The sequence below is a fragment of the Coloeus monedula genome, assembly GCF_965178545.1.
Source record: "Coloeus monedula genome assembly, chromosome: 3".
Taxonomy (NCBI): domain Eukaryota; kingdom Metazoa; phylum Chordata; class Aves; order Passeriformes; family Corvidae; genus Coloeus; species Coloeus monedula.
The window spans coordinates 29,486,273-29,513,262 of record NC_138783.1 but is presented as its reverse complement, the minus strand read 5'-3'; the positions used below and the strand labels follow the sequence as shown (position 1 = coordinate 29,513,262).

Genomic DNA, 26,990 nt, shown 5'->3' with positions numbered 1-26,990 from the left:
GATGGGTATAATGCTGAGAAATGGAGTTCTTTTTCCTGCTCTGTGCTTGTCACTACTTTAATCTCCTCATAACACTTCAGAACAGGAGAAAATATCCTATTGAACCAAGAGATTTCTTTGGTGTTATGATTACAAAAATTACTTATGGAGTCTCATGGCTGCTTCAAACAAAAAGGAGAACTGTTTCCTGATTAACACTTTTTACAAAAATGCTTCTAAAGTTCTTATATTCACAGGATGTGAACAGCCTGGTCTAGTGAAAGGTGTCCCCTTCTTCTTTGGAGACGAAACCAAAGGAACAGTTCTTGGCAAGTGGGAATTGTGAGAAGGTTGTGCAAGGGGCACATTTCAGGGAGTGTGACAAAGGTAAACAAAGAGAGAAGTCTCTCAGTTCTGACAATGGGCTCTTTTCCCAAGATGCCTCATTATTCATATTCTATGAGGTTAGAGTAGACTGGAGCACAGCAGAATGGAATATTAAAAAATAATTCTAGCTCAGTCTGAAACACATTAAGATGAATATAAGTTATTAGGACATTTGGTGAAAATGGCTGCATTTATCAAGGCTGTCAGACAAACCCCCAGATCCATTTTCACACACAGACTTTCAGAGTGGTCATGGCAGAACTTGGTCAAAGTGAACAGAGGACAAACTTGGGCATAGGAGTTTTGGAGCAGACAAGCTACATTTGGAAAGAGGGACACAACCAAGCAGTTCTATGGAAGAAAAGAATTTGGTAAGTGACAGAGACTTCCTTTAAGATTCTGGAATAAGAAGAATGTTCCCTCACTGAATTCATAGCTCTCAGTTGCTGGAAATTGAGACCAAGCACAGGAGTCCAATCCTGTTCTGTTCCAAGCTTGCTACAAGCCATGTAATTCTCATGCCCACACACTCCCTCGATTGTAGGAGTGATTGTGCAAAGAGAGCACTTCAAAAGATGGGCAGATACATATCTGGGCTCATATAATATCTCCTCCTTTTTTTCTTTTGGTTTGAAGTATGTTTAAAGGAAAGTTTTTGTCCATGAAGCTCATTTTCAAGAGTGGTTTGTACAGAGGATGTTTGTGATGGGGCTGATGCTTAGGTCCAAGGAGAGCAGCAGAATTCTGTTCTGCACACATTTGTTATCACTCATTCTAACCATACAGGAGGCCACTTTGGACACAGTGAGGTCTTCCAGGCGATATTTATGTAAGTCCACTTCTCTACAATTACACTGTGTCTCTTATAATTTTCAAGAGAACCAGATAGTGTGAATCAAGGGGAGGGTTTTAGACAAAAAGAAGGAAAGATTTACAGGTGCACTAAACAATGGAGGAAGTATGATAAAATTGTGTTGACCTTTTAAAGAAACCAGTAATAGGAAAATTAGGATAAATAAGCAAAAAGAAAAACAAAGACCAAGAAAAGCAAAGGAGGAATGAAAATAAAGACACAACTTAGAGATAGGGTAAAAAGGATACAGTTGAGAAACAGGGAAGAAAATCTAATCTGTAGTGGAGGAGCAAAAGGATCCAGAGTGTGTATCTGTAAAACTGTGTTTGTGGGTACTTTTTCTGTGCAACATAAACTATAAAACTAAAGGATTACTAAACCTGGAGAGTGTTTCTGGTGATCTTTCATCCACTTTACATCTCATTATTACCTCACACCACAAGTTAAAAAATTGTTAATGCAGAGGAAGCTGACACAGGACTAAATGAAGAACAGAGTCATACATTTTATGTATAAATGTTTCCTGCGTACATGTAGGAATAACACAGACCAAGGCAGATGAGCACTTGTGCAGTTTTGGATGCAGAAGATCTGGAATATTTGAAAACAACAGAAAATTTTTCGTGATTTTCCCAGTAGAATGGCCTCGTTTTGAAGGATTTTGTCCTGTGCTTTACAGTCTATTTTTCATATCAAGATAGACTCAAATGAAGACATTAAAGACCAATATGAAAAACATGTTTACTGCAGGTACTTGGTTAGGTTGGTAACTATGTGTTGACACTTTGTGAGAGAAGACTGGGCCTCTTATGCTTAAGGGAGGGAGATAAAAGTAGCCCGTTACCTGTTCCCATCAGTTCCCATCCCTTCAGACAGTCTGCAGAAGGAAGGCTTGCTCTTACTCCTAGATGAAGCCTTTTCATAGGAGAGTCACAAGCCCTGGGAGGACGCTCTCAAGCAAGACCAAGCTACCAAGACAGACACCAGCCTGTAGTAAGCAATTTACCCACATTGCAAACCAGTTGCTGTGGGCTTGAAGTTGGTTTGTCATCCTAGGGGCAGAAGAGAGAAAGAGTGGAAAGGAAAGCAGCATGAACACAGCCAGGACGCTACCAAGTGAAAAATTACTGCATTTAAAGCCAAGCAAGAAAAGAAAAACAAGTGTTAGCTTTTTGAGTATAAGCAAAAAATCTTGAGATTATAAATTGAGGGATAATGGATACACTAAGAGGTAATTGGACTATCACATAGAAATGGCAATGGCAAAGGAAGGATGTGGTCTGTGGTTCTCTCATGGTTTAGCCCCAGGCAGGATCAAGCCCCACTCAGCTGCTCGCTCACTTCCCACCAGCAGGACTGGGGAGAGAATTGCAAAAGCACAAGTGAGCAACTCGTGGCTTGAGGTAAAGGCAGTTTAAGAGGCAAAGCAAAAACTGTGCACAGAGGCAAAGCAAAACAAGGAATTCATTCACCACGTCCCATGGGCGGGCAGGTGTTCAGCCATTCCCAGGATGGCAGGGCCCCATCACACGTCACGGTGACTTGGGAAGACAAACACCATCACTCCAAATGTCCCTCTCTTCCCTCTTCCTCCCCCTTCTCACCCGTTTCACATACTGAGAATGATGCCACAGGATATGGAATACCCCGTGGATCAGTTGGGATCAGCTGTCCCTGCTGTCCCTCCTGCCAAGTTCTCATGCACCACCAGCCTCCTTGCCAGCATGCTGGTATGAGAAGCAGAAAAGCCCTTGAGTGCTGTGCAAGCATTGCAGCAATAACAAAAACATTTCTATCGTGTCAACAGTGTTTGCAGAACAAGGCCAAAACACAACCCCACCATAGCCACTGTGAAGGAAATTAGGTCTACCACAGTCTGCCTGAACCAGCAGAGGGTCTCATGGCAATCCTTCCTGGTTGACAAAAACAGGGGGTGGAGCCATGGGTTGGATTGTTTTTGTCCCAGGTTGTATCATTGTGGGGATGGGGGGGGCAGGGGGGCCACGATGATACATTTTGCCAGGAAGGCTTTACAAAAACCCAGAGGTGCATGAGCCTTGTGGCACAGCATGTGAAGGCAGCTGCAGAGCATCCTGCAGCAGAGCAGACGTGCTCTGCCTTGGTTTCTCTTAACAGACCTTGTATGCTGGGACTTACTTTCATCACCTGAGAACTGCCCTCTCTGGGAAGCAAGCTAGGAAATTCTGGGATATTGAAATTAATTTTCAGCAAACCACATTGACTGCAGATGCACCTAAAGCCCATCAGAGCATGCAAAGCAGGAATTAGTTTTCTGAATAATTTTTCCTGATTCACCAATGTTTGCAACAGATGACAAAAAGGTTCTTTCTTAATTTGGTACAAGTGTTACAAGAAGAATTCTACACATGTAGCAGGTATCTCTGAGAGACACTACATAAAATGTGTTGGGGTTTTCTCTCTTAAATAAGCTTCCAGTATCTGCTGACTGCCTCATGCCTGTGAGAACAAAGGTTGCCTCTAATCCTTGTCCCTACTGTCTCACTGCAGTTCTTCCTAATGGATATCAAGGGTTTGTCTGGGACCAGTCAACAGATTCTTCTGGGCTCTCCTTGTGTGGATTGTTTTAACCTATATAGAAAATTGAATGGGATCCTGAAAGACTGTTCAAGACAGCTGGCCTGCCATGGAAGGGAAAACAAAGGGATTTGTTTTAGTTCACTGCCAAAGGCAAATCACCTGAATTCGATTATGAAAACCACAAAGCAAGTATCATTAGATTATTAACTTCACAAGTTACAGAAACAAAAGGCTTCACAACGCTTGGAATACAAGACTGACAGTGAGGAAGTTCTAGTTGCAGAGGAGTTCTATTTCTAGACAGTGACAACCTTTGGGTATGTCTGCTTGTTTTTGAGATGTGCAAAATGAGAATAGCAGGTAAAATCAGTAACATGACATAGAGATTGGAGAAAGATGGCAAAAAGAACTTGGGGTCAAATGTAGAAAAAGTAAACAAATCTGGGAAATGCTTTTATGAATTCTACAGATTATACAATTGATTTCAAGCTGGTTTTCTGTCAAACCCCTTCAGACAGAGACTTGAGTGATGTGTGGAATTCCAAGTGCAGAAATGATTTCTTAAGCTTTTGCTCCTAGTAAGCCAGCTGCAGTGTATCCCTTCTCTTAGTTTATGATACATCACTTTGTCACTGTGTATAATTCTGGTTTGTCGTTCGGCAGTGGCACAAAAATTACAGTAATGGGTAAGAAATTTCTGTTTTCTCTTGCAATTCACTTCAAATGCTATGTCTTCCCATTCGAGAACTTCATTATTTTCCTCCCTTTGATCATTAAACTGGCATTCTCCTGGTGTGCTAGCCACCCTGTCTACTTCAGAGAATAGAATAAGTTGAGTCCTCACACACCTTTCATTTTGAAGAACTGAATGAATGCATTTTCAGTAAAGAAAAAGCTGCCCATAGAAAGAATTAGGATAAGGAGTGGCATAAATAACGTATGCATGACATAAAAAAATGTTTTGTTAATGAGTCAACATGCAAAAATTCTCCAAAAGTATATCTATTCTCTATAATGCTGGTTCTGCTGGGGCTACGGATGATTAAGGACAAGTCAGTGAAAAGCTGTCTATCTGTCTGCAAAGAACTGACTTACAGTTCCACTTTGAAGGGGTCTAGAAAACAAAATGAAGATGACACAAGCCTAAATTACCTTGGATCTTCCCAGAGTAAGTTACAGCATGTGTTATCTCAGATAACTGGGAAAACAAGTGTGCTAGCATTTTTGGTTGATAAAACAGAAAGCACAAATAAATACTCAGCTATATAATAGGCAATACTAAAATCTCTCTGCAGCTGTTTAAGTGCTTGTTGTTATAGAAAGTAGCTCTCCACAGCAGACCCACTTTCTTTTCACTAAACAGGCTCACCAGGATGGTGATAAAAAGATCATTAAGGACAATGGCCTTACCATTTCAGAATAGTTGCTAAACAGCCACTGAAAACCATAAAAAAGAATGTGTGATTCGTTTCAAAGAAAAGGAGCTCTCAGGGAATGTTTCTTTCTGAGCCACATTGATGGATTTGGACTGTCCAAATCTGGGGGAAAACAGGACTACTGCTGAGATGCTGATAACTGACGGTGATCTCTTCTTCTCCTTGCGTTGCTCCTGGGAATTGATGCCTCAGATACTTGTACCACATTTGTGCCACTACAGAATAAATTGGTAACAAGTGGTAAAATTCAATCTCCATATGAAAAAAATCAGGGATCAGCACATTTTTTTGATATCCAGTATTTACCTGAGGTGCCTGAGCTGATGAAAATGAAAACACTGATCTCTCATTGACCATAGTAATTTATGCAGCTAAACTGAATAATGATCACCAAGAGAACACAGGCAATAAAAGCAGAGACTTCCTTCCAGGGAAAGAGAAAGGGGGCAAGTTTAGGAACTTCCACAAAGAGCAGAATGGACCAGGACACCGTGGTATCTATAAAAATTATTTTGCAAGAAAAAAATAGGCATTTTTTTTACAAATTAAGAATATTCATAATGTTGAAAAAAATTAAAAGGAAATGTGGTTATTTAGCTGAGAATAAGAAATTACTCAGTCTGCACATGGGAAATATTTTCTAATATTCTAATGTGACCTAACCTAGATAAATATCTAAATATCTAACCTAGATAAATAGGTAAATATCCTCTAAAGAAATGGTGGAAGCTCCAGCAAGTGATTCACCTAAGCCTGAAGCAAAAGGGCTCTGGACAGGGGATTTCTGATGTTGATCTCACCTGTTCAGACACACAGATTTGCTGGTGTTCCCTTACAGACCTGTTTTTTAGGAGACCTGAGATAAATGTACGCTGTGTTTTTCCTCTTGCTGGTACCACATGAGGGGAGGGTTAGTCCACAGGCTTGGCTCAGAGGACTGGGAGTAGAGGAGAGGTTTTTCTGCAGCTGCAAAATGGTGTGAATAATAAAAGGCCGTCCTTTGGCAGTGGGACAAAACTTACGGTCATGGGTAAGTCCAAAGTCAGATCTCTGTGATCTATGTGATACTGGTTTAGGGGACAAGAACATTCTTCATTAAAAGCTGAATAATGATAATTTTTCATACAGCCATGAGAGCAGGATTAATGCTTTACTGGTTGCTTATTAAATGAGATGTGCTATTACAGAAGTGTAGGATTTGGAGGCACAAATGTTGAGGTCCTTGTGTCTGCAGCCTTTGTCTTTCATTTCTGGGAACTTCACAAAGGGAGAAGGGAATAAATAATTTTGTTTCCTCCCATTCTCCAAGAAAATACCATAGAGGTTGGGAATGAAAAACGCTTCTCTGGTCTGCAGGTTTTTGCAGTTCATCTGCGTAATGATCCAAAGCAGCATTTTGGAGGTAGAGTCTGGATTCTCCGGGGTGCTGAATCAGACAGGGAAAGAGTAATCTTGCTGGCACTTTGCTTGCCTCTCCATAGATGGTTGGCAGGCTGTCTAAAGTTGCTTTGGGGTGCTTGCTTCTGCTAACAATCCTTCTCACAACTTCTACTGCTCAGCAAGGACTGTATTCTTTTTCTCTCAGCATACTTTTCTCCCGTATTCTTTTTCCTTGTCCCCATTTGCTTTCTCTTTCTTCTCCGCCTCAGCAAAGGATTTAACATCACCTATATCAAGGCAGGTTGGAATCACAGGGCAAAGTAACCTTTTCCATCTGCTACTGCCCCATCTGATAGCAAACTGTAGAAATACTCAGTGGTGCCTGATCCTTTAAACAGTACCATTTTAAGGAACAGTGTGGCTGGCAGGAAGAGCATAATGACACTGTGCGTTATAGCCTGACTTTGTACAGCTGTGCAAACCTGCAGCTTAACTTTGGAGTTGGCACTGTGCTCAGAGTTATAGGTAAGGAGCTGTTCTTAACCCAAGTGTTCCGTGAGGAGAACACTTGAAAATTTCCCTTGCATTAATGATATGTAGCATATACACAGATGATTTTAAAATAGAAGTAGCAGGGAAAGATAACAAGAAATTATGAAACTGACCTTGCCATGATGGGAATGGAGGAACTGTGGTACTTTTTCTCTCAGCTGGGTGAAAACTGTATGACAGGGAATGCATGAGTTTATGCATGGAAGTGATCAAGCTTTGTGTCAGTGTCTACCATGAGCAGTGTGGAAGACCAAAACAAAATGGGCTGCTGATCAGACTTTTCCTTCCAGTTCTTGCTTTTAGCAGTCTCCTTATTCCATTTCAAGCATGCTCATTTTCTGGTTTTCTTTGTCTTTCCAGTAGTTTCAGTAGTTTTATCATTCTCTCTTTCTGTCTCCCTTGTTCACCTACCTTCCCCTTCTTTTTTTTTGTTTGTTTCTTTCTTTCTTTCTTTCTTTAGTCTTTTAAACCTCTCCTTTTCTTTTGTGTCTTCCTATCTGTTTCCATCTCTTCACTCATTAGCTGTTTAGGCTAGGAGCAGAAGAATCTGTCAGAAATACTTCTGAATAGGAAAAGAAATCATAATGCCAAGTACTAGAAGGGAGAAGTAGAAGCGATCAAACTCTCTTTGTACCCACTGGAAGGAAAGCAGAGCAGTGCTAAACCTTCTAGGCAGTCCTCTCTATTAACATCTAGGTCATCTAAAGTCTGTACAAGCCCACACAGAGGCAGCCCAGGGATCTTTGCAGAATGAGCACTGGTGGTCATGATTAAGGCAACATTTGAATGTAAACATGAGGGCTTAGGGGACAAGATCCATGCAAGATATTAATTTCTGCTAATTCTGCTAGCTCTCTTCCTCTGCAAAGGAGAGAGTGATCAGGAAGAACAGCTACAATTTATAGTGCCTTCATACACAAAAACCAACCTGGAGTAATAATTTTCTCTTTGGCTCCATAATTTTCTCTGCGTTTCTTTTTCCAGCGGCACTCTACAGATCTCATGGGTTTCTCATGCTAGATGAGCAAAAAAGGCACTCTAAAATAGTATATGGAAAAAGCCCTGGCTTTTAGGGTCACTGCTTGGCTTCTGAGTAATTTCTCATTGCTGTCTTGTACATCCTTTTGACTGAAGTCTGTTCTCATGAGTCTTACAAGTAGGTATTAATCACTTTAAGGCAGGGAACAACTGTTGGTTTGTGAGTGTATAGAATCCTGCATCATTGGGATGAGATTTGGGAGAGTGGGTAGCCTAGGATCAAGGCTTCTTGTACCTAGGATCACCTAAATAATAAATTACATAAAGAGATGTTTAATATTCTTAGAAGTGGATTGCACGTTAAGATAAAAGGCAAAACCTGTCCCTGGCAGATTCATGTTACCTGCTTCAAGTGTTCTTGACTTCAGACAGTGAGAAAGATCAGCTCTTTCCTTCCTTCCTTCCAAGTCATCTCTTAGATGGGGGGCCAAGTAGGGTATCCCGTGACAGTATAATTCTGAACGCTGCAATGACCACCACGTCTTAACTCCATCTCCAGGAATGTACCTCAGCCTACTGAAGAGACTCCCATCTGTTAATACAGTATTGCAAATACAGGCCTTACAGCAAAACTGGGGACGTTTCTGCCCACCTGTTTGCTCAGCTCCTTTCCAGCTGTCTATTCTTCCGACAGAGGCAATACAAGAAATTCTTAGGCTTGTGCATTTCTGTGGCCAGACCCTTTATGTTTCTGTGTAACGAGGGAAAACAAATGCTTCCAGTGTCCTGGTGTCTGATATCCAATAGACATTAACTGTCCAATAGACAGCTGCTAAAAGGCCAGGTCTTTCAGGAGTAACAGGGCACAAACTCAGGACCATTTTCAGGGGTTTCTGATTGCATAGAGTGATGGAGGCTCTGGGCCATGTTGCTCTGTGTTTCAGGGAAGAACGATGAAATCATACCTCCAGCTGTGGCCATCTTTTCCCCATCAAAGCAGGAGATCCAGCAGAAGAGCAAGGCCACACTGGTGTGCCTGGCCTCTGGTTTCTACCCTGACCACCTGACTCTGGTCTGGAGGGTGAATGGTGTGAAAAGGACCGAAGGGGTGGGGACAGATGAGTCCTCCACACGGAATGGGAGTACCTACTCACTGACCAGCCGACTGAGGATGCCAGCCTGGGAATGGTTCAACCCTTTGAATCGCTTTGAGTGTGTTGCCAATTTTTTTCAGAATGGAACAACGCAATCAGCGCAAAAATTTATCTATGGCGATGCTGGTGAGTAAAGAAAGACCCCCCCCCCCCCCCGCCATGCTGTACAAGATGGAAATCACTAATCAAAAGAGCATGTGTTATGATATGAAACACATCTATATAGAGCTTCCATGCAGGGTGTTGTTATGCAGAAATACATGTCGAAATATGTCGGTATTAGCATATGTCTCTTCACATTCCTGGGCCTTTGTACCTACATTGCCATTAAACATCTCTAGTTTCCTCAGGCTTTCCACTGACAAATCTCTGTAGTATAGTAAGTTGTACAGTATAATAAAACACTTAATAATGTAAAATGAATGAGGCAGTGTTTTGTAAACGGAAATTTCTAAAATCTGTATTCTGTTTGCTTTGAAGAGAAGCATGACTTTCAGTTCATTTTTGTCTTTCAGGTTGTGCACTCACAGAAGGTACGTGCGGCTTCTCACATAAAGAGAATTTTGCCTCTTCTCTCAGGCAAATATCAGTGTGCATTTTAATTCCAGCTTTACTGACACTAAGTACAACGGGCGGGAGATATCTGCTGTATGAATAGCTTCTACTTTCTCATCTAAGTGATTTGTATGTGACATTAAAGAAGAAAAAAAAAGAGAAGCAAATTCTTTGGGAGGGCTGTTTGTGCATATTGTATCTAGCTCTGATTTGGGGTTTAGCTCTTCCACATGATTCCATTTTGAAAAATCAGAAGAAATCATGGAATCTTCCTGTAGACTGTAATTTCCTCTTTATCACCTCCTCCGCTCCTAGACACTGACTTCTGTTGGGAATATTCTTGCTCAGCCATGAAAGAAATGATCCCTACTTATCCAAGTGATTTTGACATCAAGATTCAGGATATGACATTCTGAAAATTTCTTGGTGTCAAACTCAGAACACTTCCCGTGACAAGCCACATGCCCCTCCACACTGGTGTCACGTATGGAGGAGATCCATATTGCAAATTACATTTTTCTCCTCTTTGTATACATATTTGCACACTCCTGTTTGTCACCCACTTCTTTAAGGCTTCAGGAATCTTAAGGCTGAACCAAGACTGAGCTGGTATCTCAACAGTACGGCAACCCCTTAAGAGTGAAAAATCAACAAGAATAAAAGCTCTAGAAGCCAAGTTATTCTGGGCTTTGTAAAACTTCCTTGAGCAGCACTCATAAGGCCACTGACAATAATGAGACAAAATAAAAAATTGGTGTCTTTTGATGCAGCCTATTCTGCATTCCTAACAGGAATGTTCAGATGAACAGCCCAGTTTATCAGTAGGTGTGGCAACACCGCACTTTGCTAGCATAAAGCCAATCTCTGTCTTTCCTGGACTTGCTTTCTCTTTTGGTTCTTTGAGTCCCTATGTTCTGTCCCATCCCCTGCTCTCTGGTGTCAACAGAGCCACTCATTCGGCTCTGGTTCCTTTATGTTGCTTAGCTAAAGATTTCAAGGGTTCACATTTGATAAAAGCTCCATTAGATCCAGCATCTCGTGATGACGATGATGATAATTGAATACACAAATGGTGCTTGACTTGCAGAGTCGTACTTGCGGTATGGAAATTCTCTGAAGCTCACTTACCTCATCCTCTGTGGCAAAGCCTTGGTCTATGCAGTTTTGGTGAGCGGTCTGGTGTGGACAGCCAAGGTAAGTCCGAGTGCCCCTGGAAGGCTGGGCTTCCTCACTAGTCAAGGAACAGTGGATGCAGGCTAAACCTGCTCTCAGAGGTGTGGTTGTTCTGCATGGGCTCTGGCAGGCTTTGTGCAGCCTGGCTTGAAAAATCACAAGTGATGGGTTTTCTATTACTGTTTTTCCAGGACTCAAATAAAATCAGTGCCATCTAGCAGAGAAATTCCTTCTCACAATCCTCTTTAAATACGTGAAAAAGATGAGAATTAAGGCGAAATTCTCCAGAAAGTAAATAAGGGAAATATCAGATATATCATGCTTTTCCGTAACCATTGTAAAGGGGCTTACGCCTGCAGTGAAAGTAATAAGCAGTTTTTTTGAGGTGATACAGGGGATAAATCTGATCAAACCTTTACAAGGACTTACAAAAACCAGTGGGATCAATCTGAACAAATGGGATAAATTGAACTAACTGCTGGGAAATGCTTTTTATTAGTAAGTTTTTTCTATGGCTAAAAGATATACCCAGTGAGAGCAGCAAAAGCCTCAGCACTTGTAACTTTTACAAGCAGAACAGGGAGATGTATTTGAAAAGTGACCTGGTAGAGTTGAGGGCAAGGATGATGAGAGTCTCAGGTATAGTTTTGGTTCTTTTGCAAGGATATACTGGACGGGGTAGATTTCTCCTTTTCTGGATCATAGTCATAGAATCACAGAATGGTTTAGGTGAGAAAGAACCTTTAAAGGTCATCTAGCTCCACCTCCACCCTGAAACGGGCAGGGACATCTTTCGCTAGACCAGGTTGCTTGAGCCCCATGCAACCAAGCCTTAAACACTTCCAGGGATGGGGCATCCACAACTTCTCTGAGAAACCTGTTCCACTCTCTCACCTCTCTCACCTGAACAAATTTCTTCCTTTGATCTGAAGTTACCCCGTATTAGTTTAAAAGCAGTGCCCTTTGCCCTGTCGCTGCAGGCCCTGGTAAAACATCTCTGGTTTTCGTAAAAGCCACCCCGCCCCATTTAATGAAAGGCCTCAGGCAGGCCTCTCCAGAGGCTTCTCTTCTCCAGTCTGAAGAGGAGTTGTTGTCTCAGCCTGTCTTCATACACTGGAGCCCTATGGCTATTTTTGTGGGCCTCCTCTGGACCTGCTCTAACATGTGCATGTGTTTCTTGTGCCGGGCCTGCAGAGCTGGCCACGGAACTCCAGGTGCCGTGGTGGGGGTCACCTGAGAGCAGAGCAAAGGGGCAGAATCGCTTGCCCAGGCCTGCCAGCCCCACTGTTTTTGATGTAGGCCTGGATACGGTTGCCCATTTGGGCTGCAAGTACACAAGGCGGGCTGACCTACAACTTCCCATCCACCAGTATCCCAGATTCCTTCTCCACAGGGCTGCTCTAAAGCCATTCATCCCCCGGTCTGTACTGATCCTGGTGGTTGCAGTGTTCACGTGGGCCCAGTCTCTAAGTTTGTCCCGGTCCCTCTGGATGTCATCCCTTCCCTCAGACACATCAATGGCCACACAGCTTCATGTCATCTGTGAACTTGCTGAGGGTACACTTGATCCCAGTGTCAATGACACACTGATGAAAGTACTGAATGGTTTTGGTCCCAGTAGAGACCCTTGAGGGAAACCTTTTGTGACTGGTTACCACTTGAACATTGAGCCATTGCTGGTAAATCTTTGGGCAAGGTCACCTAGCCAATTCCTGTATTTGTTTCTGCTGTTTGGTGCTCCTTGATGTTGTTATTATCATTGTTATTTTATTATTCTCATTATTTTACTCCATTTTGTTTTCAATTAGACCGGTGTCAAGTTATCTAGAGAATAAATGAAGAGCCCTCTTCATCACATCAGCAGGAAGACAGCAAGTTCTCAATCTTTCCATAGCAAAGTGTCTCTGCTTCTAAGAACTTCTGCATATAGTTTTCCTGTGATTGTCTCTTGCCCTCCTGTTCTACACTTTGTTGTAATCACTGCTGAATTTTCTCTGTACTTCCATATCATATTGTATCCTATTTTATTGTAACATCTCTTTAAAACTAGCACCTTTGTAATGCTCAGAGGCTGAGAACTCATTGAATTGATTTAGGAATAAAGTTTTAGCTCCTTTTCCCTTGAAAAAGCAGGAGTTGTTGTTGTTTTTTAATTTGGTCTTCACTAGTAATGATGTGCTACTATGCAATTTTCAGTGATGAATAGCATCTGAAGGAATTCCCATTAAAGATCATTCACTGATAATCCTTATAGGAATAACTTACCTGTCATGGGAACAGTAGAGACTCATCCAGTACTTACACTGTGTACCAACAAGTGGAGCAGGGCTGCAGGCTTTAGAGGCTTGCCCTCTCCAGGGGCTGATTTTGAGCCAAAATAGATGCATAATTCAAAGGTGATAGAGAAGGAAACAGAATTTCAGCCAGATGAGAAGTGACATCCTCTCACATCCTCTCAGGAGAGGCATGGCAGCTGCCTTTTCTCTCACTGTTATTTTTTCTTCAGGTGAGCTTGGTGATGGCACCAGACTCACTGTGGAAATGAAGAAAAATTTGGTGGATAGATTAAAAGTCACCTGACATTTAATGCATTGTTTCAAAAGAATTTGATGACAAATTTGAGAGGAATATGGGATACCTCTTTATAAGTCGTTAAAGAGAAAAGCTGTATCTTAGTGCTAGAGGACAGATGGGTATAATGCTGAGAAATGGAGTTCTTTTTCCTGCTCTGTGCTTGTCACTACTTTAATCTCCTCATAACACTTCAGAACAGGAGAAAATATCCTATTGAACCAAGAGATTTCTTTGGTGTTATGATTACAGAAATTACTTATGGAGTCTCATGGCTGCTTCAAACAAAAAGGAGAACTGTTTCCTGATTAACACTTTTTACAAAAATGCTTCTAAAGTTCTTATATTCACAGGATGTGAACAGCCTGGTCTAGTGAAAGGTGTCCCCTTCTTCTTTGGAGACGAAACCAAAGGAACAGTTCTTGGCAAGTGGGAATTGTGAGAAGGTTGTGCAAGGGGCACATTTCAGGGAGTGTGACAAAGGTAAACAAAGAGAGAAGTCTCTCAGTTCTGACAATGGGCTCTTTTCCCAAGATGCCTCATTATTCATATTCTATGAGGTTAGAGTAGACTGGAGCACAGCAGAATGGAATATTAAAAAATAATTCTAGCTCAGTCTGAAACACATTAAGATGAATATAAGTTATTAGGACATTTGGTGAAAATGGCTGCATTTATCAAGGCTGTCAGACAAACCCCCAGATCCATTTTCACACACAGACTTTCAGAGTGGTCATGGCAGAACTTGGTCAAAGTGAACAGAGGACAAACTTGGGCATAGGAGTTTTGGAGCAGACAAGCTACATTTGGAAAGAGGGACACAACCAAGCAGTTCTATGGAAGAAAAGAATTTGGTAAGTGACAGAGACTTCCTTTAAGATTCTGGAATAAGAAGAATGTTCCCACACTGAATTCATAGCTCTCAGTTGCTGGAAATTGAGACCAAGCACAGGAGTCCAATCCTGTTCTGTTCCAAGCTTGCTACAAGCCATGTAATTCTCATGCCCACACACTCCCTTGATTGTAGGAGTGATTGTGCAAAGAGAGCACTTCAAAAGATGGGCAGATACATATCTGGGCTCATATAATATCTCCTCCTTTTTTTCTTTTGGTTTGAAGTATGTTTAAAGGAAAGTTTTTGTCCATGAAGCTCATTTTCAAGAGTGGTTTGTACAGAGGATGTTTGTGATAGGGCTGATGCTTAGGTCCAAGGAGAGCAGCAGAATTCTGTTCTGCACACATTTGTTATCACTCATTCTAACCATACAGGAGGCCACTTTGGACACAGTGAGGTCTTCCAGGCGATATTTATGTAAGTCCACTTCTCTACAATTACACTGTGTCTCTTATAATTTTCAAGAGAACCAGATAGTGTGAATCAAGGGGAGGGTTTTAGACAAAAAGAAGGAAAGATTTACAGGTGCACTAAACAATGGAGGAAGTATGATAAAATTGTGTTGACCTTTTAAAGAAACCAGTAATAGGAAAATTAGGATAAATAAGCAAAAAGAAAAACAAAGACCAAGAAAAGCAAAGGAGGAATGAAAATAAAGACACAACTTAGAGACAGGGTAAAAAGGATACAGTTGAGAAACAGGGAAGAAAATCTAATCTGTAGTGGAGGAGCAAAAGGATCCAGAGTGTGTATCTGTAAAACTGTGTTTGTGGGTACTTTTTCTGTGCAACATAAACTATAAAACTAAAGGATTACTAAACCTGGAGAGTGTTTCTGGTGATCTTTCATCCACTTTACATCTCATTATTACCTCACACCACAAGTTAAAAAATTGTTAATGCAGAGGAAGCTGACACAGGACTAAATGAAGAACAGAGTCATACATTTTATGTATAAATGTTTCCTGCGTACATGTAGGAATAACACAGACCAAGGCAGATGAGCACTTGTGCAGCTTTGGATGCAGAAGATCTGGAATATTTGAAAACAACAGAAAATTTTTTGTGATTTTCCCAGTAGAATGGCCTCATTTTGAAGGATTTTGTCCTGTGCTTTACAGTCTATTTTTCATATCAAGATAGACTCAAATGAAGACATTAAAGACCAATATGAAAAACATGTTTACTGCAGGTACTTGGTTAGGTTGGTAACTATGTGTTGACACTTTGTGAGAGAAGACTGGGCCTCTTATGCTTAAGGGAGGGAGATAAAAGTAGCCCGTTACCTGTTCCCATCAGTTCCCATCCCTTCAGACAGTCTGCAGAAGGAAGGCTTGCTCTTACTCCTAGATGAAGCCTTTTCATAGGAGAGTCACAAGCCCTGGGAGGACGCTCTCAAGCAAGACCAAGCTACCAAGACAGACACCAGCCTGTAGTAAGCAATTTACCCACATTGCAAACCAGTTGCTGTGGGCTTGAAGTTGGTTTGTCATCCTAGGGGCAGAAGAGAGAAAGAGTGGAAAGGAAAGCAGCATGAACACAGCCAGGACGCTACCAAGTGAAAAATTACTGCATTTAAAGCCAAGCAAGAAAAGAAAAACAAGTGTTAGCTTTTTGAGTATAAGCAAAAAATCTTGAGATTATAAATTGAGGGATAATGGATACACTAAGAGGTAATTGGACTATCACATAGAAATGGCAATGGCAAAGGAAGGATGTGGTCTGTGGTTCTCTCATGGTTTAGCCCCAGGCAGGATCAAGCCCCACTCAGCTGCTCGCTCACTTCCCACCAGCAGGACTGGGGAGAGAATTGCAAAAGCACAAGTGAGCAACTCGTGGCTTGAGGTAAAGGCAGTTTAAGAGGCAAAGCAAAAACTGTGCACAGAGGCAAAGCAAAACAAGGAATTCATTCACCACGTCCCATGGGCGGGCAGGTGTTCAGCCATTCCCAGGATGGCAGGGCCCCATCACACGTCACGGTGACTTGGGAAGACAAACACCATCACTCCAAATGTCCCTCTCTTCCCTCTTCCTCCCCCTTCTCACCCGTTTCACATACTGAGAATGATGCCACAGGATATGGAATACCCCGTGGATCAGTTGGGATCAGCTGTCCCTGCTGTCCCTCCTGCCAAGTTCTCATGCACCACCAGCCTCCTTGCCAGCACGCTGGTATGAGAAGCAGAAAAGCCCTTGAGTGCTGTGCAAGCATTGCAGCAATAACAAAAACATTTCTATCGTGTCAACAGTGTTTGCAGAACAAGCCCAAAACACAGCCCCACCATAGCCACTGTGAAGGAAATTAGGTCTACCACAGTCTGCCTGAACCAGCAGAGGGTCTCATGGCAATCCTTCCTGGTTGACAAAAACAGGGGGTGGAGCCATGGGTGGGATTGTTTTTGTAGGAGGCTGTATCATTGTGGGGACAGGGGGATCCACGATGATACATTTGCCAGGAAGGCTTTACAAAAACCCAGAGGTGCATGAGCCTTGTGGCACAGCATGTGAAGGCAGCTGCAGAGCATCCTGCAGCAGAGCAGACGTGCTCTGCCTTGGTTTCCCTTAACAGACCTTGTATGCTGGGACTTACTTTCATCACCTGAGAACTGCCCTCTCTGGGAAGCAAGCTAGGAAATTCTGGGATATTGAAATTAATTTTCAGCAAACCACATTGACTGCAGATGCACCTAAAGCCCATCAGAGCATGCAAAGCAGGAATTAGTTTTCTGAATAATTTTTCCTGATTCACCAATGTTTGCAACAGATGACAAAAAGGTTCTTTCTTAATTTGGTACAAGTGTTACAAGAAGAATTCTACACATGTAGCAGGTATCTCTCAGAGGCACTACATAAAATGTGTTGGGGTTTTCTCTCTTAAATAAGCCTCCAGTATCTGCTGACTGCCTCATGCCTGTGAGAACAAAGGTTGCCTCTAATCCTTGTCCCTACTGTCTCACTGCAGTTCTTCCTAATGGATATCAAGGGTTTGTCTGGGACCAGTCAACAGATTCTTCTGGGCTCTCCTTGTGTGGATTGTTTTAACCTATATAGAAAATTGAATGGGATCCTGAAAGACTGTTCAAGACAGCTGGCCTGCCATGGAAGGGAAAACAAAGGGATTTGTTTTAGTTCACTGCCAAAGGCAAATCACCTGAATTCGATTATGAAAACCACAAAGCAAGTATCATTAGATTATTAACTTCACAAGTTACAGAAACAAAAGGCTTCACAACGCTTGGAATACAAGACTGACAGTGAGGAAGTTCTAGTTGCAGAGGAGTTCTATTTCTAGACAGTGACAACCTTTGGGTATGTCTGCTTGTTTTTGAGATGTGCAAAATGAGAATAGCAGGTAAAATCAGTAACATGACATAGAGATTGGAGAAAGATGGCAAAAAGAACTTGGGGTCAAATGTAGAAAAAGTAAACAAATCTGGGAAATGCTTTTATGAATTCTACAGATTATACAATTGATTTCAAGCTGGTTTTCTGTCAAACCCCTTCAGACAGAGACTTGAGTGATGTGTGGAATTCCAAGTGCAGAAATGATTTCTTAAGCTTTTGCTCCTAGTAAGCCAGCTGCAGTGTATCCCTTCTCTTAGCTTATGATACATCACTTTGTCACTGTGTATAATTCTGGTTTGTCTTTCGGCAGTGGCACAAAAATTACAGTAATGGGTAAGAAATTTCTGTTTTCTCTTGCAATTCACTTCAAATGCTATGTCTTCCCATTCGAGAACTTCATTATTATCCTCCCTTTGATCATTAAACTGGCATTCTCCTGGTGTGCTAGCCACCCTGTCTACTTCAGAGAATAGAATAAGTTGAGTCCTCACACACCTTTCATTTTGAAGAACTGAATGAATGCATTTTCAGTAAAGAAAAAGCTGCCCATAGAAAGAATTAGGATAAGGAGTGGCATAAATAACGTATGCATGACATAAAAAAATGTTTTGTTAATGAGTCAACATGCAAAAATTCTCCAAAAGTATATCTATTCTCTATAATGCTGGTTCTGCTGGGGCTACGGATGATTAAGGACAAGTCAGTGAAAAGCTGTCTATCTGTCTGCAAAGAACTGACTTACAGTTCCACTTTGAAGGGGTCTAGAAAACAAAATGAAGATGACACAAGCCTAAATTACCTTGGATCTTCCCAGAGTAAGTTACAGCATGTGTTATCTCAGATAACTGGGAAAACAAGTGTGCTAGCATTTTTGGTTGATAAAACAGAAAGCACAAATAAATACTCAGCTATATAATAGGCAATACTAAAATCTCTCTGCAGCTGTTTAAGTGCTTGTTGTTATAGAAAGTAGCTCTCCACAGCAGACCCACTTTCTTTTCACTAAACAGGCTCACCAGGATGGTGATAAAAAGATCATTAAGGACAATGGCCTTACCATTTCAGAATAGTTGCTAAACAGCCACTGAAAACCATAAAAAAGAATGTGTGATTCGTTTCAAAGAAAAGGAGCTCTCAGGGAATGTTTCTTTCTGAGCCACATTGATGGATTTGGACTGTCCAAATCTGGGGGAAAACAGGACTACTGCTGAGATGCTGATAACTGACAGTGATCTCTTCTTCTCCTTGCGTTGCTCCTGGGAATTGATGCCTCAGATACTTGTACCACATTTGTGCCACTACAGAATAAATTGGTAACAAGTGGTAAAATTCAATCTCCATATGAAAAAAATCAGGGATCAGCACATTTTTTTGATATCCAGTATTTACCTGAGGTGCCTGAGCTGATGAAAATGAAAACACTGATCCTTCATTGACCATAGTAATTTATGCAGCTAAACTGAATAATGATCACCAAGAGAACACAGGCAATAAAAGCAGAGACTTCCTTCCAGGGAAAGAGAAGGGGGGCAAGTTTAGGAACTTCCACAAAGAGCAGAATGGACCAGGACACCGTGGTATCTATAAAAATTATTTTGCAAGAAAAAAATAGGCATTTTTTTTACAAATTAAGAATATTCATAATGTTGAAAAAAATTAAAAGGAAATGTGGTTATTTAGCTGAGAATAAGAAATTACTCAGTCTGCACATGGGAAATATTTTCTAATATTCTAATGTGACCTAACCTAGATAAATATCTAAATATCTAACCTAGATAAATAGGTAAATATCCTCTAAAGAAATGGTGGAAGCTCCAGCAAGTGATTCACCTAAGCCTGAAACAAAAGGGCTCTGGACAGGGGATTTCTGATGTTGATCTCACCTGTTCAGACACACAGATTTGCTGGTGTTCCCTTACAGACCTGTTTTTTAGGAGACCTGAGATAAATGTACGCTGTGTTTTTCCTCTTGCTGGTACCACATGAGGGGAGGGTTAGTCCACAGGCTTGGCTCAAAGGACTGGGAGTAGAGGAGAGGTTTTTCTGCAGCTGCAAAATGGTGTGAATAATAAAAGGCCGTCCTTTGGCAGTGGGACAAAACTTACGGTCATGGGTAAGTCCAAAGTCAGATCTCTGTGATCTATGTGATACTGGTTTAGGGGACAAGAACATTCTTAATTAAAAGCTGAATAATGATGATTTTTCATACAGCCATGAGAGCAGGATTAATGCTTTACTGGTTGCTTATTAAATGAGATGTGCTATTACAGAAGTGTAGGATTTGGAGGCACAAATGTTGAGGTCCTTGTGTCTGCAGCCTTTGTCTTTCATTTCTGGGAACTTCACAAAGGGAGAAGGGAATAAATAATTTTGTTTCCTCCCATTCTCCAAGAAAATACCATAGAGGTTGGGAATGAAAAACGCTTCTCTGGTCTGCAGGTTTTTGCAGTTCATCTGCGTAATGATCCAAAGCAGCATTTTGGAGGTAGAGTCTGGATTCTCCGGGGTGCTGAATCAGACAGGGAAAGAGTAATCTTGCTGGCACTTTGCTTGCCTCTCCATAGATGGTTGGCAGGCTGTCTAAAGTTGCTTTGGGGTGCTTGCTTCTGCTAACAATCCTTCTCACAACTTCTACTGCTCAGCAAGGACTGTATTCTTTTTCTCTCAGCATACTTTTCTCCCGTATTCTTTTTCCTTGTCCCCATTTGCTTTCTCTTTCTTCTCCGCCTCAGCAAAGGATTTAACATCACCTATATCAAGGCAGGTTGGAATCACAGGGCAAAGTAACCTTTTCCATCTGCTACTGCCCCATCTGATAGCAAACTGTAGAAATACTCAGTGGTGCCTGATCCTTTAAACAGTACCATTTTAAGGAACAGTGTGGCTGGCAGGAAGAGCATAATGACACTGTGCGTTATAGCCTGACTTTGTACAGCTGTGCAAACCTGCAGCTTAACTTTGGAGTTGGCACTGTGCTCAGAGTTATAGGTAAGGAGCTGTTCTTAACCCAAGTGTTCCGTGAGGAGAACACTTGAAAATTTCCCTTGCATTAATGATATGTAGCATATACACAGATGATTTTAAAATAGAAGTAGCAGGGAAAGATAACAAGAAATTATGAAACTGACCTTGCCATGATGGGAATGGAGGAACTGTGGTACTTTTTCTCTCAGCTGGGTGAAAACTGTATGACAGGGAATGCATGAGTTTATGCATGGAAGTGATCAAGCTTTGTGTCAGTGTCTACCATGAGCAGTGTGGAAGACCAAAACAAAATGGGCTGCTGATCAGACTTTTCCTTCCAGTTCTTGCTTTTAGCAGTCTCCTTATTCCATTTCAAGCATGCTCATTTTCTGGTTTTCTTTGTCTTTCCAGTAGTTTCAGTAGTTTTATCATTCTCTCTTTCTGTCTCCCTTGTTCACCTACCTTCCCCTTCTTTTTTTTTGTTTGTTTGTTTCTTTCTTTCTTTCTTTAGTCTTTTAAACCTCTCCTTTTCTTTTGTGTCTTCCTATCTGTTTCCATCTCTTCACTCATTAGCTGTTTAGGCTAGGAGCAGAAGAATCTGTCAGAAATACTTCTGAATAGGAAAAGAAATCATAATGCCAAGTACTAGAAGGGAGAAGTAGAAGCGATCAAACTCTCTTTGTACCCACTGGAAGGAAAGCAGAGCAGTGCTAAACCTTCTAGGCAGTCCTCTCTATTAACATCTAGGTCATCTAAAGTCTGTACAAGCCCACACAGAGGCAGCCCAGGGATCTTTGCAGAGTGAGCACTGGTGGTCACGATTAAGGCAACATTTGAATGTAAACATGAGGGCTTAGGGGACAAGATCCATGCAAGATATTAATTTCTGCTAATTCTGCTAGCTCTCTTCCTCTGCAAAGGAGAGAGTGATCAGGAAGAACAGCTACAATTTATAGTGCCTTCATACACAAAAACCAACCTGGAGTAATAATTTTCTCTTTGGCTCCATAATTTTCTCTGCGTTTCTTTTTCCAGCGGCACTCTACAGATCTCATGGGTTTCTCATGCTAGATGAGCAAAAAAGGCACTCTAAAATAGTATATGGAAAAAGCCCTGGCTTTTAGGGTCACTGCTTGGCTTCTGAGTAATTTCTCATTGCTGTCTTGTACATCCTTTTGACTGAAGTCTGTTCTCATGAGTCTTACAAGTAGGTATTAATCACTTTAAGGCAGGGAACAACTGTTGGTTTGTGAGTGTATAGAATCCTGCATCATTGGGATGAGATTTGGGAGAGTGGGTAGCCTAGGATCAAGGCTTCTTGTACCTAGGATCACCTAAATAATAAATTACATAAAGAGATGTTTAATATTCTTAGAAGTGGATTGCACGTTAAGATAAAAGGCAAAACCTGTCCCTGGCAGATTCATGTTACCTACTTCAAGTGTTCTTGACTTCAGACAGTGAGAAAGATCAGCTCTTTCCTTCCTTCCTTCCAAGTCATCTCTTAGATGGGGGGCCAAGTAGGGTATCCCGTGACAGTATAATTCTGAACGCTGCAATGACCACCACGTCTTAACTCCATCTCCAGGAATGTACCTCAGCCTACTGAAGAGACTCCTATCTGTTAATACAGTATTGCAAATACAGGCCTTACAGCAAAACTGGGGACGTTTCTGCCCACCTGTTTGCTCAGCTCCTTTCCAGCTGTCTATTCTTCCGACAGAGGCAATACAAGAAATTCTTAGGCTTGTGCATTTCTGTGGCCAGACCCTTTATGTTTCTGTGTAATGAGGGAAAACAAATGCTTCCAGTGTCCTGGTGTCTGATATCCAATAGACATTAACTGTCCAATAGACAGCTGCTAAAAGGCCAGGTCTTTCAGGAGTAACAGGGCACAAACTCAGGACCATTTTCAGGGGTTTCTGATTGCATAGAGTGATGGAGGCTCTGGGCCATGTTGCTCTGTGTTTCAGGGAAGAACGATGAAATCATACCTCCAGCTGTGGCCATCTTTTCCCCATCAAAGCAGGAGATCCAGCAGAAGAGCAAGGCCACACTGGTGTGCCTGGCCTCTGGTTTCTACCCTGACCACCTGACTCTGGTCTGGAGGGTGAATGGTGTGAAAAGGACCGAAGGGGTGGGGACAGATGAGTCCTCCACACGGAATGGGAGTACCTACTCACTGACCAGCCGACTGAGGATGCCAGCCTGGGAATGGTTCAACCCTTTGAATCGCTTTGAGTGTGTTGCCAATTTTTTTCAGAATGGAACAACGCAATCAGCGCAAAAATTTATCTATGGCGATGCTGGTGAGTAAAGAAAGACCCCCCCCCCCCCCCCCCCCGCCATGCTGTACAAGATGGAAATCACTAATCAAAAGAGCATGTGTTATGATATGAAACACATCTATATAGAGCTTCCATGCAGGGTGTTGTTATGCAGAAATACATGTCGAAATATGTCGGTATTAGCATATGTCTCTTCACATTCCTGGGCCTTTGTACCTACATTGCCATTAAACATCTCTAGTTTCCTCAGGCTTTCCACTGACAAATCTCTGTAGTATAGTAAGTTGTACAGTATAATAAAACACTTAATAATGTAAAATGAATGAGGCAGTGTTTTGTAAACGGAAATTTCTAAAATCTGTATTCTGTTTGCTTTGAAGAGAAGCATGACTTTCAGTTCATTTTTGTCTTTCAGGTTGTGCACTCACAGAAGGTACGTGTGGCTTCTCACATAAAGAGAATTTTGCCTCTTCTCTCAGGCAAATATCAGTGTGCATTTTAATTCCAGCTTTACTGACACTAAGTACAACGGGCGGGAGATATCTGCTGTATGAATAGCTTCTACTTTCTCATCTAAGTGATTTGTATGTGACATTAAAGAAGAAAAAAAAAGAGAAGCAAATTCTTTGGGAGGGCTGTTTGTGCATATTGTATCTAGCTCTGATTTGGGGTTTAGCTCTTCCACATGATTCCATTTTGAAAAATCAGAAGAAATCATGGAATCTTCCTGTAGACTGTAATTTCCTCTTTATCACCTCCTCCGCTCCTAGACACTGACTTCTGTTGGGAATATTCTTGCTCAGCCATGAAAGAAATGATCCCTACTTATCCAAGTGATTTTGACATCAAGATTCAGGATATGACATTCTGAAAATTTCTTGGTGTCAAACTCAGAACACTTCCCGTGACAAGCCACATGCCCCTCCACACTGGTGTCACGTATGGAGGAGATCCATATTGCAAATTACATTTTTCTCCTCTTTGTATACATATTTGCACACTCCTGTTTGTCACCCACTTCTTTAAGGCTTCAGGAATCTTAAGGCTGAACCAAGACTGAGCTGGTATCTCAACAGTACAGCAACCCCTTAAGAATGAAAAATCAACAAGAATAAAAGCTCTAGAAGCCAAGTTATTCTGGGCTTTGTAAAACTTCCTTGAGCAGCACTCATAAGGCCACTGACAATAATGAGACAAAATAAAAAATTGGTGTCTTTTGATGCAGCCTATTCTGCATTCCTAACAGGAATGTTCAGATGAACAGCCCAGTTTATCAGTAGGTGTGGCAACACCGCACTTTGCTAGCATAAAGCCAATCTCTGTCTTTCCTGGACTTGCTTTCTCTTTTGGTTCTTTGAGTCCCTATGTTCTGTCCCATCCCCTGCTCTCTGGTGTCAACAGAGCCACTCATTCGGCTCTGGTTCCTTTATGTTGCTTAGCTAAAGATTTCAAGGGTTCACATTTGATAAAAGCTCCATTAGATCCAGCATCTCGTGATGACGATGATGATAATTGAATACACAAATGGTGCTTGACTTGCAGAGTCGTACTTGCGGTATGGAAATTCTCTGAAGCTCACTTACCTCATCCTCTGTGGCAAAGCCTTGGTCTATGCAGTTTTGGTGAGCGGTCTGGTGTGGACAGCCAAGGTAAGTCCGAGTGCCCCTGGAAGGCTGGGCTTCCTCACTAGTCAAGGAACAGTGGATGCAGGCTAAACCTGCTCTCAGAGGTGTGGTTGTTCTGCATGGGCTCTGGCAGGCTTTGTGCAGCCTGGCTTGAAAAATCACAAGTGATGGGTTTTCTATTACTGTTTTTCCAGGACTCAAATAAAATCAGTGCCATCTAGCAGAGAAATTCCTTCTCACAATCCTCTTTAAATATGTGAAAAAGATGAGAATTAAGGCGAAATTCTCCAGAAAGTAAATAAGGGAAATATCAGATATATCATGCTTTTCTGTAACCATTGTAAAGGGGCTTACGCCTGCAGTGAAAGTAATAAGCAGTTTTTTTGAGGTGATACAGGGGATAAATCTGATCAAACCTTTACAAGGACTTACAAAAACCAGTGGGATCAATCTGAACAAATGGGATAAATTGAACTAACTGCTGGGAAATGCTTTTTATTAGTAAGTTTTTTCTATGGCTAAAAGATATACCCAGTGAGAGCAGCAAAAGCCTCAGCACTTGTAACTTTTACAAGCAGAACAGGGAGATGTATTTGAAAAGTGACCTGGTAGAGTTGAGGGCAAGGATGATGAGAGTCTCAGGTATAGTTTTGGTTCTTTTGCAAGGATATACTGGACGGGGTAGATTTCTCCTTTTCTGGATCATAGTCATAGAATCACAGAATGGTTTAGGTGAGAAAGAACCTTTAAAGGTCATCTAGCTCCACCTCCACCCTGAAACGGGCAGGGACATCTTTCGCTAGACCAGGTTGCTTGAGCCCCATGCAACCAAGCCTTAAACACTTCCAGGGATGGGGCATCCACAACTTCTCTGAGAAACCTGTTCCACTCTCTCACCTCTCTCACCTGAACAAATTTCTTCCTTTGATCTGAAGTTACCCCGTATTAGTTTAAAAGCAGTGCCCTTTGCCCTGTCGCTGCAGGCCCTGGTAAAACATCTCTGGTTTTCGTAAAAGCCACCCCGCCCCATTTAATGAAAGGCCTCAGGCAGGCCTCTCCAGAGGCTTCTCTTCTCCAGTCTGAAGAGGAGTTGTTGTCTCAGCCTGTCTTCATACACTGGAGCCCTATGGCTATTTTTGTGGGCCTCCTCTGGACCTGCTCTAACATGTGCATGTGTTTCTTGTGCCGGGCCTGCAGAGCTGGCCACGGAACTCCAGGTGCCGTGGTGGGGGTCACCTGAGAGCAGAGCAAAGGGGCAGAATCACTTGCCCAGGCCTGCCAGCCCCACTGTTTTTGATGTAGGCCTGGATACGGTTGCCCATTTGGGCTGCAAGTACACAAGGCGGGCTGACCTACAACTTCCCATCCACCAGTATCCCAGATTCCTTCTCCACAGGGCTGCTCTAAAGCCATTCATCCCCCGGTCTGTACTGATCCTGGTGGTTGCAGTGTTCACGTGGGCCCAGTCTCTAAGTTTGTCCCGGTCCCTCTGGATGTCATCCCTTCCCTCAGACACATCAATGGCCACACAGCTTCATGTCATCTGTGAACTTGCTGAGGGTACACTTGATCCCAGTGTCAATGACACACTGATGAAAGTACTGAATGGTTTTGATCCCAGTAGAGACCCTTGAGGGAAACCTTTTGTGACTGGTTACCACTTGAACATTGAGCCATTGCTGGTAAATCTTTGGGCAAGGTCACCTAGCCAATTCCTGTATTCGTTTCTGCTGTTTGGTGCTCCTTGATGTTGTTATTATCATTGTTATTTTATTATTCTCATTATTTTACTCCATTTTGTTTTCAATTAGACCGGTGTCAAGTTATCTAGAGAATAAATGAAGAGCCCTCTTCATCACATCAGCAGGAAGACAGCAAGTTCTCAATCTTTCCATAGCAAAGTGTCTCTGCTTCTAAGAACTTCTGCATATAGTTTTCCTGTGATTGTCTCTTGCCTTCCTGTTCTTCACTTTGTTGTAATCACTGCTGAATTTTCTCTGTACTTCCATATCATATTGTATCCTATTTTATTGTAACATCTCTTTAAAACTAGCACCTTTGTAATGCTCAGAGGCTGAGAACTCATTGAATTGATTTAGGAATAAAGTTTTAGCTCCTTTTCCCTTGAAAAAGCAGGAGTTGTTGTTGTTTTTTAATTTGGTCTTCACTAGTAATGACGTGCTACTATGCAATTTTCAGTGATGAATAGCATCTGAAGGAATTCCCATTAAAGATCATTCACTGATAATCCTTATAGGAATAACTTACCTGTCATGGGAACAGTAGAGACTCATCCA

General features: G+C 41.9%; 2 gene segments (V, D, J or C); both read left to right on the top strand.

The window, feature by feature from the left end:
- The first annotated feature begins 6,230 nt into the window (after positions 1-6,230).
- LOC309570964 (T cell receptor beta constant 2-like) lies at positions 6,231-12,913 on the top strand. The segment is given in 5 exons: positions 6,231-6,244; positions 9,069-9,404; positions 9,794-9,811; positions 10,921-11,027; positions 12,815-12,913.
- A 7,002-nt stretch (positions 12,914-19,915) lies between these two features.
- Positions 19,916-26,603, top strand: LOC309570527 (T cell receptor beta constant 2-like). The segment is given in 5 exons: positions 19,916-19,929; positions 22,754-23,089; positions 23,484-23,501; positions 24,611-24,717; positions 26,505-26,603.
- Positions 26,604-26,990: the final 387 nt, after the last annotated feature.